At 39.1% G+C, this 17,713-nt stretch overlaps 1 long non-coding RNA gene and 1 other non-coding gene across 7 annotated transcripts in view; both read left to right on the top strand.

Annotated features, from left to right (window-relative positions):
* LOC118471573 (uncharacterized) overlaps positions 1-17,713 on the top strand; it is a 119,235-nt gene that overhangs the window by 41,117 nt on the left and 60,405 nt on the right. The gene's annotated exons all lie outside the window — the stretch shown is intronic.
* Positions 10,195-10,266, top strand: trnae-uuc (transfer RNA glutamic acid (anticodon UUC)). The gene has a single exon. It is a non-coding gene; the product is annotated as a tRNA-Glu (tRNA).

Here is a 17,713-nt window from a genome sequence, read left to right as displayed (position 1 = left end):
CCAAGTGAGACGTATTGTCAAGACATAGTACAGAAGAAGACTGGCGGAAGTGAACGATTTCAAAGAGTGTGAGAGAAGTGTCTGAAAACCCGAGAACAACTGAAATGACACCGGTAAATGATTTAATCAAGTCCGGAGGTGAAATTTCCAAGAAGACCTGCACAGAAATATAATGTGAAGAACTCCACTTCTGCAGAAGAGACACCTCCAAGCCAGACTAAAGTACATGTAAATAAAACTAGTACGTTTAGAAATGCTGCATGAAAAACTCCTTGCTCTGTTAACCTGCACTTGGGAAATGTTTGAAAAATGATAACCTTCTGTTGTTGTACGTTTTAAAGCCGTATTGTTAAAATTCCCCCTCATTAGAACTAAAAACAGTCCACAAGTCTATTGGTGTCCACATGCTTTTGAGCATATAGTGCAGGTTTGCCCTCGTGGGAGCATAAATATCTGAGGGGGTTAGAAGCAGAGTGGTCTAACCCACAAAGAATCTGAACAGAGTCTTATATCATTTCTGTTTATACCTTCATTCAACTTTGTACCTTTAAGTTGTTCACTACTTGTTCAGCGAACTTTAGTTGACTAATTTATCAACATTTCCAACACTCAGGAAATCACTTGAAACTAGTTATATTTTCACAAGAGTGCATGATATTCACAAAGAATAACAAAAAATGTCAGAATTATATAAATTGTAATTATATATGAACTTGAAAATACAAAACTTTGAGCACATTTTCCTCCAAAACTCCAAAAACAAAACTCCGCTTCCAAACCCTTCATCTCAGTAATGAAGTGGATTTTAATCACTGCGGCGCTCAGGAGGAAATTTTGGCACGAAATTAGCTGCATTTCCATCAACCTGTATTTTGCATATCTTCACTCATAAAAAATTAGAAATAGGAACGACAAATACTTCAAAAAAGTTTCTACGCTTTGCCGAGAAGGAAAAGTTGGCGTTAAACAGCAAAATGCGACAAAGTGCAGTGGAAACAGACTTTATCAGTTCACGATGACATAAATTAAACATAACCTAACCTTAGAAATGACGTGTTTCGGTTACGTTTTCTACATTTTTTATCACAGTTTGAGGTTTGACTGGAGCTCTTTGCATTGGTTCATATCGCTATGTCCTGTTCTTCTACACTGGTTTAATGACGGCAACACTGTATGTGAAACACAAAGTATGTTTATAGTGGCTGCACCTGCAGCTTATTTTATTACGTGGAACCAACAAAGACATTTTGTAGACAAATTGGTGTGGTGTTAGTAAGGCAACATTCACAGACTACAGCATACTGTGTAAGGGATAACGCTACTTAACAGGCTTATACCAGCAAAATAAATGCCGACAGGGAAATGTAGTCAAGCCCTGTATGCCGTTTAACCCTGTAAGACCCAAATACAGAAAAAACCGAGCAAAAAATAAATAATCCAAAAAATTGTATGTAAATAAAACAAAAAAATAAAGAATAATAATGATAATAAGATGATGAAGAAAATGAGCAAAAAACAGCAGAGAAAATATATATAGAAAACAAATATACCAAAAAATTAGCAAAAAATTTCATTAAATAAACAAAAAAAGTACATATATAAACCCAAATATAGAGAAAAATGAACAAAAAATTAAATAAAGCTAAGTGATAATAATAATAATAATATATAAACCCAAATATAGAAAAAAATGAGCAAAAAATAAATAAAATATTGGAAAAATATATATTATATAAACCCAAATATAGAAAAAATTAGCAAAAAACCCCAAAAGTATCTATCCATCAAAAAATAACTGATATATTTGTGCAACAGTAGGTTTTACAGGGTTAATTAAAAATATATATACATTTATTACATTTGCAAGCCAGATCGCCTTTGGTGATTTCCATCTCCCAAGTCTGCATATCTTATCAGTTAACAAAGGGAGCACAAGTATTTCTAGAAGCATACAAGAATCAAAACCATAAAATGAATGCGGATTGAAGACGTTCCTTCCAATGTGGTTGAGTTCTGTCGTGCACTTCTCAACACAACATAAAGAGACCTGATGTTTTAGGTAAGATCCTTTTACTGGGGGATTATTTGTGTTCTTACAGGATATGTCATGAATGGATTTTGAATACTTTTAATCTACTTCACAATATCTCATTAGGATTTGCTGTCATGAGCAGACGGCAGTAGGACAGTCTATTGCCTCTTCATCTCCTGTCTGAACGACTCATTCTGAAGCAAATAGCTCGCCGGCTGTCCATATCTATTTTTTAAGTCTTTCTAAAACAGTCAGTGGGACTTATGTTCAAGTTGTTTTTTATTCCAAGTTCAAATGAAATCTAAAATCTTCACAATCTTCCCCATCTTCAGCCCACTATCTCTACTCCTGTCTTCCTGGCTCCGTGTCTCCCTCCGTCTCTTTGATGAGCTTTATTGTTGTTTTAATGGCATCGTGGAATCTGCAGTGCAGCTCGACTGGACTGGATGGATTAAAGTTGAAAACAGGTAATGAGTTTCTGGCCAGCCAAGCCAACACTCACAAATTAACAATATCACCAGGAAAGCACTTGTCTCCATCTTGGAGCTGTGCAAAGCAGGCATTAATTTGAAAATGTACCTGTCCTTTCAGGCTAAATAACATAGAGGAGCTGCAACAAGCAAAGAGAACTGTCCTCTAATGAGATGCTGTTGACAGAATCTATACCTACAACACAAGAAGTGACAAATAAAAAACTGTAATAGTGTGCTTTACAAGCACCTCGCTGTTTTTTGTAGAAAATGTTCTTGTTTTTGCTTTGATATGAACAGAAGGTGAACATATGATGTGAATGTTTCCTGGTCCTTCTCCACATAATCCTGTCAAATGTGAAACTATTTCAATTTGTATAGCTGTGCTGTTCATTACGTGCATCTTTAATTCTTTTCTTAATAAAAATACTTGACAGAGAGATTTGCGCAGAAATTCCAATTCCCCTGTACACCAACACCTGAGAAAATTACAAATGAAACTTTTAAATCTGGAATCAAGAGGTTTTTTTTAGGGCTCAAAGATATAAAACTTTGTTTCTTGAAATGTTTAAGGAAGGTTTGAAGAAACACTGCAGATGTTCCACTTTATTACTTCCTTTTTTGACAAGGTGCCACTGTGATGGGATACATGCACAGGATCTGCAGGGTGAATGTTTGGGACCACTGATAAATATTACTTTTGCAAGAAAATGAACTCACCGGGTCAATTTTTCTCCATTTATGCATCTAGGGGTTAAAATCCCACCACCTCACCTAGAGAGATAAATCTAGTCTGAGTGGAGCTTATTTTCCTCTACTTCAGGTCTTTGGGGGGGTCTTTAACCAAAAAAAGACAATATCATCCCCTTTCTTTGACAGAGAGCAATAAAAACAAATCAGAAATTAGTCTGTGATCTTGTGAAAACAACAGTAATGACTTATTTTCTGCTTGAGTGACAGCTAATAACGGCACTTAGACTGAAATTTGTCACAGCACTTTTCTTTGAGGAAAGCAGGAACGTCGTCGTAATGCGATCGCTCTCGGCACAGTTGCAGCATCAAGCAGGCGCTGCACGTCACTGGGAGCTGGTTGGTCTGGAGGTTGTGCTTGCATGATGGGTCCGTATGTGTTTTCCTGGGAGATCGGCTCCAGAGCCTCCTCCCCTTCGTTCCTCTCTCCAGGCCATATGTCTCCATATTTGATGTGTGAACGCGTCGTGCAGATGCATCAGCACAGTTGCGGCGGCTCTCATGTATGACTGTTTGGAGGAGGTCTTAATCAGATTGTGTGGCCGAGTGAAATATGAAGAGCCGAGTGATTTCATTAAGGCGGCGGAGTGATGGAGCTCATCACGGCTCAGCGACACCTCAGATTTCTCTTTATTTATCCTCAACATTAATCCAACAAAACAATTCACCTAAGAGCCTCTCTATCTCTCTCCCACCTCCTCCTCTTCCTCCTCCTCCTCCTCTTCCTCTGTATTTCATTTTACTATGCTGCACAGAAAGCTGAGGCTTTATGGCTCAGCATGCTTTGTTCCAGTGTGTGTCTGCAATCAAAGCAGACGGCGACAGGGGGAAGTGAAATAGAGAGCAGATAATGTATATAACTGGTTTATTTACTTGCTTTCACTTGCATCATTTTCCGTCTGAAAATCAAACTGCGCACCGGGAGGCATGGCGAGCTCTGACATCACCAAGAAGCACTGAACAGACAGGAGAGAAAAGAGCAGCAGAGGACAGACAGGCAGAGTCCATGGAGATACAGTAGCTCCCACCATAGAAGCTGACAATAGTTGGTGTTCATTGGGCTTGTAGCCAAACTAAAACCTTAAAAATCTGACACAAGCTTGAACTCACACCAAACACTGCTGCTGTTCAGTCAGTACAGGTCCTGCTGTGACAAGAAACCAACTTCTTCATCATGAATTTAGTCTAAACCAGTGTAAAAAAAACAGAGAAGACACTAAAGTTAAATCCTATATCATTCATTTCCAGATATCTGAAACTTGATTGAACAGAATGCACTTTTTGCACCAAAACAAAGAGAAACACTTGAAGTTGTGATTATATATAGGTTATCATTCTCTGGTTTTTCTGGTCACTTGAGATCAGATTGGACTGAATGTGGAATCTGAACTAAAATGAGTTTGACACCCCTGATCTAAACAGTGTAGAGTAATATTGTGTGTGTGTGTGTTTTTTTTTAATTACACTTACTTACAGACCATAAAACCAAAACAATAAGCTGAAAAGCAGTAAAATTCTCCCTACAGCCGATGGAAGCTGCCAGCTGCTCTCCAGTGAGTTTATTACCACATAGTCTAACTCTCTGGAATCTGGATAAAAGGCCGATATTTCCTCTTTATGTCATTGTTTTCTAAACCCCCTACACACTGAAAATGTGGATCATGTAGTAAAGCCATGCTGTGGGGCCCCATTGCTGCATCCTGGGCTTAGCTGATAATAATTGCTTTAAAGAAATACAAACATTCCAAAGCATTTTCCACCTACAAAGCCTCCCCAGCACTGTGGAGGTCTAGATATGCAAGACTAATCGCAACGAGAAAAACCTGCTACATTCCACCCAACTATTAGCCTGATTGTTAATTATACAAAGTGCAGCTTCAAGAGCAGCCTAATACTTTTTTCAATGAGAAAAGCACGACTGCGCCGTCTGAGAAGTTTTATTGAGAGATACTACAAGACCTCAATGAGCATTTTTGCAAAATATGTCAAAATCTGATGAGTTGCTAAGCATTGGCCACATCTTTTGAAAACATTTAAATCTGTCACACCACATGCAAAGTTCCAGTGACTATCTCAGTCAGTCTATTGCATCCGACGGAATCAGTGACGTGAATAAAGTTCTTCCTGAAACTCCCTCTGTCCAGCATTGCAGTCAACAGTTCTTTGCCTTCCAGACCAGTGTCTTCTTCTAGCACCTTCCTTAATGTTGTAGTCAGCCTGCCAGCCCTTCTGATAGTATCAGGTTTCCATAACAACGACCAGCTGTTTCATTGTGTCTCTGCTAGTCTACGTTGCCTGATGATGGCTGACCAGCACGGATGTGGATCGTATAGCGGCTTGTTGGTGAGATGTGATTTCCAGGAAGTGTTTTGTACCATCCATAACATTCTGGTCCCATCATTTCTTTTTGAGAGAGTCTTTGATAGTGAGCAGGAGTCAGATGCATAAAGCAAGATGGATTCCACTGATGCCTTGAAAACTCTCATTTTGGTTGTTTTAATAGGAGATTCCCATATCTTTGACAGAGAGTTTAACGCTCTTCAGGCTTTACCAGTTTTTGTTTCTATATCATGTGCTGTGTTGGTGGAGCCTCCAAGATATAGGAAATCATCAACTTTTTCGATTTCTGACCCATCTAGTGCTGCAATGTCTCCTCAGATGTTGGGTTAAGGTGCATGAACTTCATCTTTCCAGCATTCAGGAAGAGTCCAACCTGTCTTTTTCTCGCTCTATCCGATGCAGAAGTTGTTCTGCTTCACTGAGAGTGTTTACCAGGAGGGCGATGTCATCTGTGAATGCAAGTTCTGGAAGGACTTCTACTTTGATGATCCTTTAGGGTCAGACCATGCATTCCTCAGTGCATAGTCTAGGCAGATGATGGAGAGGAAAGGTGCTAGAGGGTCTCCTTAGAGCACTCCAGTGTCTATGGAGAAAAGATCTGTGTTGCCCTCAGGAGTCTTGTCTACTGCAGAAGTGCTGACATACATAATTTTTGTGGAAGGATTCCATATGCCAGTAGAATTTGGAACATTTTGTTTCTGTCCATTGTGTCTATTGAATGACTATCTAGAAAGGTGTGACGTGTAGATATGTCAGGTTTGTTGTAGACTGTGGGCTACCTGTGTCCTCTCATTTGACTAAAGAGATGCAGACGAACAGTTTTATTCTCATTACTGGAGGAACAGCGTAAGCGTTGCATACAAATACAGCCGAGCCTTCAGCAGCGGTTTCTGTCACGTCACTGACACGACTTGACCTAAAGGCTCGAGTTTGAATTGGAATACAAAAAACGAATGCAATTAAGCATACTGCACCTATGAATAAATACCAGCACAGTAAAATGCAGTGTTTGGAGTTCTTCGTTGCACATCTGATTTGGTTTTCAGCCCCTCGGAGGAAAGCGAGTCCACCCAGCTAGCAAATTAAGCAGCGTGTAGCCATCTTGCCTCTTGCCTGATCTAAGAATAGCCCGAGGCCTTCTTCCTTCTCCACACCTGAACTAATTTGGTCGGATGCCTGAGGAATATTATGGTAAATATTATGACAGCCTGCTGTGAATAAATGATCATCTTCTTATCATGTAGGCCTTTTTTTCTCTTTAAATGAGGAGATCCTACAGCTTTGCAGTTCCTCTTCCTTCCTTCCTTTTCCATGAGATGAGATTTCCCATCTCTCTTATATTCCCACACTGGCCTGATATGTGATTTATTGTTTTTGTACCTGAACTATGAAGTGGCAGAGTTGTTTTGATGTGATAGTGAGAGGCCTGGCCAATAGGGAAAGCAGCAGGACAACAGGCGAGACAAGAGGAGAAGCTCAGCAAGAGATAAGACTGGGGGACAATAAGTCTGTGGGCGTGCATGTGTGTGCATGTGTGTGTAGCTATTTTGTGTGTATATGTGTGTGTGTGTGTGTGCATGGTGTGTGTAGCTATTTTGTGTGTGTGTGTGTGTGTGTGTGTGTGTGTGTGTGTGTGTGTGTGTGTGTGTGTGCATGGTGTGTGTAGCTATCTGTGTGTGTGTGTGTGCAGGTGAAGAAGACACAAATTGGAAAAGAGAAACACTAAGAACAAAACTGAATTTAAAAAATAGTTAATGATCAGCTCCTCTGCTCTTCAGTCCTGTGTGTGTGTGTGTGTGTGTGTGTTTGTGTGTGTGTGTGTGTGTGTGTGTGTGTGTGTGTGTGTGCATGTGTGTGTAGCTATCTTTGTGTGTGTGTGTGTGCACGTGCATCATCTCAGTCTGGATTTCAGTCAAGACAGAAATGACGGAGTACAGGCAGTGTAAACACAGAAATGGAGGAGGGAGTTTAACCGTGTTCTCACCTTTCTTTGAGCAAGAAGCAAGAACACACACACACACACACACACACACACACACACACGTAGCACACATACATGCACGTTTACATGCACATACACGCACCATGACATTTGGATTCCATTAAAAGTCTTTGTCTCTGATCAATAATTTAATAACCTGAAAGGATGAAGGACTCATCGTAATCAATACAGCCTCTTCCAGCGTATGCAAGTGTGTGTAGGTGTATGTGTGTGTGTGTGTGTGTAGACGGAGAGCTGAGAATACAGTTAAGCTCTCTGTAAATACATAGTCCCAATCCATATGTGTATGCATATGCGCCTGAATGTGTTTGTGTACAGTGAGAGGAAATAACTGACAGCTTTCATTCTCTGACAGCTAGCCTCTGCTTTGCTGTGTGTTAGTCAGCACACACACACACACACACACACACACACACACACACACACACACACACACACACACACACACACACTGTGAATACTGGGTCTGGTCCCAGCTGTATGCGTTTGATGCTACAATAAAAAGCTTTTTTTCTTTCAGTGTTTTTTTTTTGTTTTATATCTCTGTCTCTGCTGGCGCTGATATTAATGCCTCTATTAGCGCTGTCTATTTTGTACATTTACATTCAGACGTCTCTATTTAAATTGCCCCAATAGTGGCATCTTCTGCACACAAATGTCAGATTCCATTTTCTTTTGTGTTTCATGGTAGCGTCCACAAGCAGCTCTAGTGTAGCTGTGGGTTGTTACAGAGCATGACATCTGCACAACAGTGAATATTCACTGTTTAAAGAGGATGAATCATCATCATCATACTCATTTGATGACATTTCTCTTTGTCAGGCTAAAATTCCCACTTAGATGGAAGGAATTTAACGTCTCCATGTTGTGTTTCCACTGAACACCTGATGCTGGTCAGTGCTGCACACTACATACATTACAAATCAATATCGCCTCCCAGTCCGCTTCCTTGTTCTGGTCTTTTATTGGTATCTCAAAAAAAATGTTTAAATCATTCACTGTTACTTCTGCAAGCAGCAAAACCAAAGAAGAAAATGTTAGTGGGAAGGTTAACACCGTCGATTATTAACCAGAAGCTCCTCGGTTTGAAGCTACTTTGTATTTTCTCCTTCCACCTGTTCGGATTATCTCCAGGAGCTTCCTTTCTCAGTCCAAAAACGTGCACGACAGATTAACTGGTGATTCTAAGTTGTCTGTAGGTGTGAATGTGAGTGAGTTTGGTTGTCTGTCTCTCACTGGTTACCTGTCCAGGTGAACTCTGCCTTCACCCTCATAGACCGACTCCAACCCTCCAGCATCATTTCAGTGCAGTAGCTTTCTGTTCTTTTCTTTTACTATTGTAAACAACACTGCTAATTACTTGTGGGTTAAAGTGAATTTAATAAAGAAAGTTTTTAGTAATTTACAGACCTATTGAAGTCTGTTTTCATGTGTGAGCAGGAAGTAGTCATCTACCTATCCTGGACGTATAGAGAAGAGCTGCATTGTCAGCTGGGGCCCCATTCATTCCAATAGAAGCAGAAAAGAGGTGTTTTTGACGTTCTGTCCTGTTGGGCTGATGGCAGCGTGCACGTTAGCTGGTGCACGACCGATCCTGCTGACTTTCTGTTGCTTCTTTGTGACTGACAGCGTGCAGCTGTTGCGTTGTGGCTGTTCTGCTCTTTTTATGGCATTTAAGTATTCACATTAATAACATAACTGATTAAAAACGCCTAACATGCTTTCACTGGTGCTGAAAAGGGTTTTACATCTTCTTAGTTCAGGTCTGAAGCTCGGGATTTGATAAGAGACTCTGCATAAGCATTACTAGTGAGAGGACTCCTGCAGCAGCTCCTTCTTCTTCTGGTGTATGAGCATGGATACGGCTTCAGTTTGCTGAACTAGAAGGTGATTGGATGTTTCTTAACCTGCATCTTTGATGGATGTGGATAGTTTAGTCTTGTACCTTTTGCATTCAAGTACTTAGAACGGTTCAAATAATGTTCAAAGCAAACAACAACTTCCTCCCTGATAACATACAGCAACTGGGGCGCCCGTATAGCTCAACGCGTTGAGTGGGTGACCCATGTACAGGGCTGGTCCCTGACAGAGCTGGCCCGGGTTCGATTCCCGCTCACGGCCCTTTGCTGCATGTCTTCCCCCGACTCTTCTCCCCTGTTTCCTGTCTCTCTCTCTCACTGCGCCTATCTAATAAAAAGCCCACAAAAAGGCCAAAAAAATAACTTAAAAAAAAAAAAAAAAAACATACAGCAACTGTTCAGAAGTAAAATTATGAATTCAGAAGAAATTTTCAGTTTAAAAAGTCATGACGAGTCGATGTTTCTTCAGTCGATGGGGTGAGCTTGGATTTGGTTTGGTTGGTTTTTTTTTTATGTATTTTCTCTTTTGTCTTTATGATACTGTGGCATTTCTGAAAAAAACTTAAATGAAAACAAAAGGAAAAAAGTACAGTAGTTAAATATAGTTACTTGTTAAGGTAATTTTCCTCAGTTTTTCCATTTTATGCTGCATTTAATGCACATATAAAGCCCATAAAATGTGAATACTAAAAATGAAACCAGTGGTTTCCTGTCATTTTGGTATTTTGTATTTAAAAGTGGTCCCATATGTTCTAGTGGTTAGGATTCCTGGTTTTCACCCAGGCGGCCCGGGTTCGACTCCCGGTACGGGAACAATTCCTTTTAGGGCAGTGGTGGCGCAACGGTTACATCTCTGGACTACCGATCAGAAGGTCAGAGGTTCAAGCCCCGATGTGGCCACTGTTGGGCCCTTGAGCAAGGCCCTTAACCCTTCCTGCTCCAGGGGTGCTGTACTGTGGCTGACCCGTCACTCTGACTCCCCCAATTGGGGAGAGATGCGAAAATCAGGATTTCCCATCGTGGGATTAATAAGGGATAATAATAAATAAATAAATAAATAAATACATACATAAATAAAAAACTTGTACCAACTGGGTCTGACTTGCAGTAGTTCCACTGAAGAGGGATTTCAACATGAAACTTCTTACGTAACTTCATTTCTGTAACGTGTATTATCCAAACTTTAACAACAAGATCAGTAGTAGTAGTTGTAGTAGTAGTGTTGTTATTATTATTGTTATTATTGTTATAATTATTATTTGTATTATTAATACTACTACCACTATTAACAATGACAATAAAATTGTATTATTCTAAAAACTATATTTTATTATTATTATTATTATTATTATTATTATTATTATTATTATTATTATTATTATTATTAATAATAATAATAATAATAATAATAATAATAATAATAATAATAATAATAATAATAATAATAATAATAATAATAATTATTATTATTATTATTATTATTATTATTATTATTATTATTATTATTATTATTATTATTATTATTATTATATTTTAGAATAAAATAATTATATTTTACTTTTAGAAAATATTTTAAAATACATTTTTAAAAATAATGATAAAATAATAACAATAATAACAATAATAATGGCATTGTTACTAATGCTATTGTTATTATATTTTTAATAACATAATTATATTTTATTATTAGAAAATATAACAATAAAATAATCATCACTATCACTGTATTATTATTATTATTATTATTATTATTGTTATTATTATATTTTAAAATAAAAATAGTTATGTTTTATAATATTTTCTGATAATAATAATAATGTTAGTTTTGTTGTTGTTATTATTAAAAATACAGTTGTGTTTGTCTTCTCTGTTCCTCAGATTTATCTGGTGACCCTCTGACTGATGCTTCAGTGTTAATCCTTCCTTCTCAGCTGTATCTGTTGTTCTTGTGTAAAATCTGTATTAAGACACAGGTCTGGTAAAGAAGCTGCCAGGTGCTGCTCTGATTAAAATGGAAGCGTCGTCATTACGCTTCGTTTCTTTTGCATCAAACTTGGCAGAGCTGCCGTTCAGAATTTCTAGAACAAGTTTAATAACATCAGTGTTTCAAGCCTGCTGTTTGCTTTCCAACTTACACTTTTGAAGAGGAAGGAGTAAAAATGTAAACATTATCTGGGGGTGTCTGTCTGGCTTCTCAAACAGAGACTTATTGTATTTCAGAGGTCTTATTATTGTCTCTGATCCAGCCACAGGAGTTAACTTTTATCTCAGATTTGAGGTGTTAATAATCTAACAAAGTCAGAAACAAGGACATGATGTGTTGAGATATTTTAAAGCAGAATGGGCGCTCATCACTCTGATAGTTTAAGACCATTTTGCTGATAGAACATTGACTTAAATCGGATCTTAGATGTGGGGCTACGTGTTAAATCAGCTCCTGCTTATCAAAGCCCCAGATATCCCCCGACACTGTCCTTCATCTTCGGTGTAGCAAATTCCACCCGAGCAGGCGCGCTCCTGCAGAATGTAAAGCAAATTTAAAGTCGACGGACGCGGTTCACTCGCACTTCTAACTTAATGAGCTCTCTGAGTTTCATCCTGTCCCTAAATAAACAGAGAGACCAAGGAGCGAGCAGACAAAGAAGTGACAGAAACTTCGACTACAAATGCAGGAAGCTCCTGGGAAAGGCGGTAAATAAATAAGTGAAAGTGAGTCTTCAGTAGCCTCGATGTCTGACAGCCTCACAGTAGTCACCTTCCGTTAGCGTGAAGCTCGGTGCTGCAGTGTGTACAGTGTGTCTGTGTTGTCGGCGTGGAGGTATACGTGTCCATGTTAATACCTTTGTCAGAGTTGTTTGTGCTGCTTCATTGTCATTCTGCCCAGAGTTAAGTACTTTTAATTATGCTGCAGCATCCCTCGCTCTCTAACACCTCTCCTCGCTTCTTTGTCTTTTCCCCCTTTTTTTTCCTCTCATTTGATTCCTTTTTTCCCCTCCCCTCTCTCCCCCTTCTCTCCCTCTCTGTCAGCATCTTCCTCCCTTTCTTCATTTACAATCTCCCACACACTCCCTCTTTCTCAAATTCCATTTCAGTGTCTTGCTTTGGCAGGACATGCTGAGCTAGTGCCAAGGCAATAATGAGAACTGTCAAGCGGCGACAAATGAACAGGTGAGAGAGACGCAGGGAGAAAGAAAGGAAGAGAGGGAGAGACGGAGGGAGAGAGAGACATGAATATGAAGTACTGGCGCTGCTGTGACTACTGACAGTCCACTCACACATGCATGGACACACAAGTACACTCCCATTCTGCTCTCTGTGCTCGCATTGCAGAGCTGCACCAATGCATGCTCCCCCCGCTAACACTTTCACACCGAAGAGCATTTATTTTTTATTTTTTTGCTCTGAACATTTCGCCGCTTTGATGCGAAACATGTTTGAAGCATTTCATATAGTTCCACCTTTGTTAATGTGAGAGAACGATTCTGTGTATTAGAATGAGAACGACCAATTTTTCAAGTTTTTTTTATCGAAATTCAAGTAGCTCAAGTCCAATGGATAGCTTGAAATGGTACAAAGGTGAGTGGTGAACTGCCAGACGTAAAAATAAAAGGTAAGGTTACCTAAAACTGAAGAATAATGCACATTTCAGGATTATACAAAAAGGCCTTTTTCAGGGAACAAGAAATGGGTTAACAACTTGAAGATGTTCTGCAGCAGTGGAGGTTGATCAAGATTTGAAAGTTGCTGCTACCAAATCCTACAGGTGTCCCAACTTTTCTACATTACTTCCAACCCCCTCTGTCTACATAAAGTAGTAGTAGTCTCAGCACCCTCCAGAGCATTATCTGAACAGGATTGTACTGCACAAAGTAGTGTGTTGCTGTAAAAATGGTGAGGAAAAGATAATTAATAGAAGAGAGACAGACCATCATAACACTTTAAAATGTAGGTCTTTCCTACAAAGAAACTGTGAAGAAAGTCAAGGTGTCAGTGAGTCCAGTTTTCTTCATCATCAAAAGACTCAGAAACTGGAGGAAACTCTGACAGGAAGAGATCTGGAAGACCCAAAGACACAACAGAATCAAAGGACAAGGTTCTGAGAGTCAACAGCTTGGTGACTCAGAGGACAACAGCTTCAAACTCAGCTTCACAGCAGTCGTAGTCAGAAGTCTCAGTTTCAACTTGAAAATCTTCCCAAAACACCTTGAATCGTGGCCAGAATAACACAAAATCTGTCTAAAACCACCTAAAATGTGACTAAAATGACGAAACTTGTCCAAAATTACTTAGACTTTTTCCAAAAATGATTTAAAATCTGTCTAAAACAGCTTAGAACCTTTTCAAAAACTGACTTAAAGTTTGTCAAAATGACTTAAAATGACTCAAAACTTGATCAAAATGACTTCAAATCCACCAAAAACTAAATAAATTGCGGTCAGAATAACACAAAATCTGTAGAAAACGACCGAAAACGTGGCTGTAATGACAAAACCTGCCCAAAATTACTAAAAATCTACTTAAAATGTGGCCAAAATGACACAAAGATGTGTCCGAAAGGAGATCTGATCATCAAATTGACATGTTTTGACTTATTTCACACTTTTTTTGCTACATAATTCCATATGTGTTCATTCATAGCTTTGATGTCTTCAGTGATAATCTACAATGTAAGTAGTCATGAAAATATAGAAGAACCATGAAATGAGAAGGTGTGTCCAAACTTTTGAACGGTAATGTTCCTGCTGACCAGCGTTGTCGTCATTCAGAGCATCCTTACATCATTCTGCAGCGCTGCAGAGAGACTTTCTCTGCAGAGGGTCATCAACTGCTCCTGGAGAGCCATCAGAGCCCAGCTGTCACCTCTCCAACCAATCCACAGCTCCCGCTGTCTTAGTGGAAGCAGCACCTTTTACTCTAACACTCCCCTGCTACACCTCTTCACCCTACTGCACTCCAGATGGCGCTACAGAGGCACCAGCAGAATAGTTTTTCTCCCCAAACACTGTGGAAAATTCCACATTTTATCATGGACTGTATAAGAGTCAGAAACTTGCAATATCACACCGTCCACCAGGGGCTGGCTCCAAAAAGCGCCGCTGACTCCAATTCTACACGGCAAAAACTAAAACACAATAGACTGCTTCTCTATGGTTCAGGATTTTTTTTCCGTTTGTTTTCGAGGTCAAACGAGATCTGGTGGCCGATCCGAAAATAAATCAACATTGAATTTTATATAAGACTTTTGCGAAGTCAGGGGGCAGGGCTACTTGATTGACAGTCTGGTCTGGAATGATTGACAGACACTCATTCACTTTAAACTCTGTTCTCCTCATTTGGATTTAATTCTGATATAATAACTGTTAGTTTATTTATCGGTGGAGCAGCAGAACACTTTCCAGACAGTTTTTCTGCCCGTTAGCTTGTTTTTAACCATCCTGTTGTCTTCATTTATAGGCACCAAAAAATATTAGTTCCATGTCTGAAAAAAATCCCAAAATTCAACAAAAAAGTTCCCCAAATTTCTGAAAATTTGCAAAACCTTCAGGAAGAAAATTCCAATAATTCCTTAAAAGTTTCCCTTAAAAGTTTTACTTTTTAAAAAATCCCCCAAAATTTGGCAAGAAAATTCTTGTAAATATTTTCAAAAAATGAGTAAAAATCTTCCAAAAAAAATCCTAAAAATATCTAAAGTGATCCCATATATATCAGTAAAACTTGTATTTTCTATAAGAACATTTTTAATATTTCTTTTTTCCACCGAAAAATGTTCAAAGATTTCCCCAAAATGTTGAAAATGTGAACATCAGAAGTTTCACTGTGAAATTTTTTTTCTCTCCACATTTTCAAACTTTAAAACGGGTTAATTTTGACCCACAGGACGACACGAGAGTGAACCAGTTTTCTGCCTTCAGCTGAATGTACCAGCAGACACTGAAAGGATATTAGTGCTGTTTTTAATGCACTTTATTTGCAACTTTAGTGTCATACATAATGTGTGCTATGCACTCCAGATGTTGGTGGAGTTTATTTCTGTGTGTTGACCAGAGAAGACTTTAGCTCCACTTTTGGAGGCTAACGTTGATAGCAGCAGTAAACAGGAGAAGCCAGTGAATGTGGGCGGAACAGAGAGTCCTTTCTCAGTCAGTCTGACCAATCACTGCTCTCCGGCAAGATGGCAACCAAGATGTAGCAAAATCCTGGCTTCTTTTTCTCACTGCAGCAACCAGTGGGTGATGTCACGCTAGCTATGTCCATCTTTATTACAATGTATCCCTAATGTTTGATTCCAACCAGGTTTATGGCGTATATATATATAAAAAAAATAATCATTTGGGGTACATGAGGACACCAGCCAGACCCCAGCTGGACTGTGCATCTTTTATTTATGTATGTTAGTGTTGTGTTGCTCTTGTGTTGACTGCTTCAGTTGCATTGTGTTTCATTTCAATTCAGGAGTTCTTACGTCAGTAATCATCAATAGTCATTTCATTGCTTCTTTCATATTTGTATCTATAGACGACACACGTTTTAGGAAAATATATACTGAGAGGATATGGACAGGTACAGAAAAGCACCTTTCTGGACCCCAAGTGTACATAATAATAGGTTTTGCCATGTGTACTAATGAGGGTTAAACTGGGGAGAAACCACATTTATCACCTGTCTGAAGCTGTCCAGGATGTATACAGTTTATCTGCACATTCAGTAGAGTTAACAGAGCTTAGTTTAGTATAAAAACTGCTGAAGACATGACAGTGAGACTGTAGCCCTTCTGTAAACCATGATATTCCCATCTGCTGAACAGCTTAAACAAAGACGACATGTTGTGTTAATTAGCTGAACCGTGCTCCGGTTGTCTTCCACTCCTTTATATAAAGTTAAGCTAACCGGTCGCTGCCTGTAGCTTCACATTTAACAGATCGATCTCTCCATCAAAACCGTAATCAAGCCGGCAAATGAGGGTATTTTTCAAAATGTCACGCTATTCTTAAACCAAGATGACACTCTTTCCCCGAAACCTGAAGCGCTCCGACTTGTCTAAACGCAGCCATAGGAACTTTAATTAAGCCTCGGTGACCACGAGCAGACAACTCAGGGACAAGACATCAACCCTGTCAGTCAGAGACGGAGTCCAACGCTCCACACCTGTGCAGATACACTGATTAGAAACGTTTCTTCATTACAGCAAAGGAAACAAAGCTAATCTGAGCAGCGCTGGATTTCTTTGATGTTTCTCTTTGTAAATTAGTAACATGTTATTGCAGTTTGTTCGAGGCATATTTGAGCTATTTTTTTATACACGGATCAGCCACAACATTAAAACCACAGACGGGTGAAGTGAATAACATCGATCATCTCGTTGTAATGCAGCGTTCTGCTGGGAAACCTTGACCCCTGACATTCATGTGGATGTTTGACATGAACTAAGACCCCACCAACCTCCATGGCAACAGAAGTCCTTGATGCCAGTTGGCACCAAAAAACTGCTCAGGAGTGGGCCGAGGAACACAACAGAGCTAAGGTGGTTCCACACTCCCCAGATCCAAATCTGATTGAGCATCTGTGGGATGGTCCAAGATAAGTTTGATTTAAGTAGGTCCCACCCTGCAACCTACAGGACCCACAGAAATCACTGGTGTCTCATGACATCCCCAGAGGTCCTGAGTCTATGAACCACTGGGTCAGAGGAGTTTTAGCAGCATAGAGGAGACCAACACAACACTAGGCAGGTGGTCCTAATGTTATGTCTGATCGCCCTTTAAAAAGCCATTTTCAACTGGCCATTCAATAGAGAGAGCAGGTTCTGTTCAGAGTTTCAGATTTAAATCAGCTATAGGAAGCGTCTCCCTTTAACCAAATCATTTCCTGACAATTACTTATGAGCTGTCTATTGTTTATTTGTTAATTTATTTATTTTGCAGTTTTCATAAGATAAACTTGAAAACCTCATAAAATCTATTCTTGTCAGGGAGAAATAAGGCCAAAACTCAAAGTATTGTGCATTTTCAAACAAACCTCAATGTTCACCATTAAAACTGCAACAGAAATAAACATAAATATGTACACTACTGTTCAGAAGTTTGGTTTAACTTAGTAATGTCCTTATTTTTGAGAGAAAAGCATTTTTTTCAATGAATATAACATTAAATGAATCATAAATACAGTCTAGACATTGTTAAAGTGCTAAATGACTATTGTAGCTGGAAACGGCTGATTTTTAATGGAATATCTCCATAGAGGTACAGAGGAACATTTCCAG

Source organism: Amphiprion ocellaris, chromosome 13, assembly GCF_022539595.1.
Source record: "Amphiprion ocellaris isolate individual 3 ecotype Okinawa chromosome 13, ASM2253959v1, whole genome shotgun sequence".
NCBI classification, from domain to species: domain Eukaryota; kingdom Metazoa; phylum Chordata; class Actinopteri; family Pomacentridae; genus Amphiprion; species Amphiprion ocellaris.
This window is presented reverse-complemented; position numbering and strand designations above follow the sequence as displayed.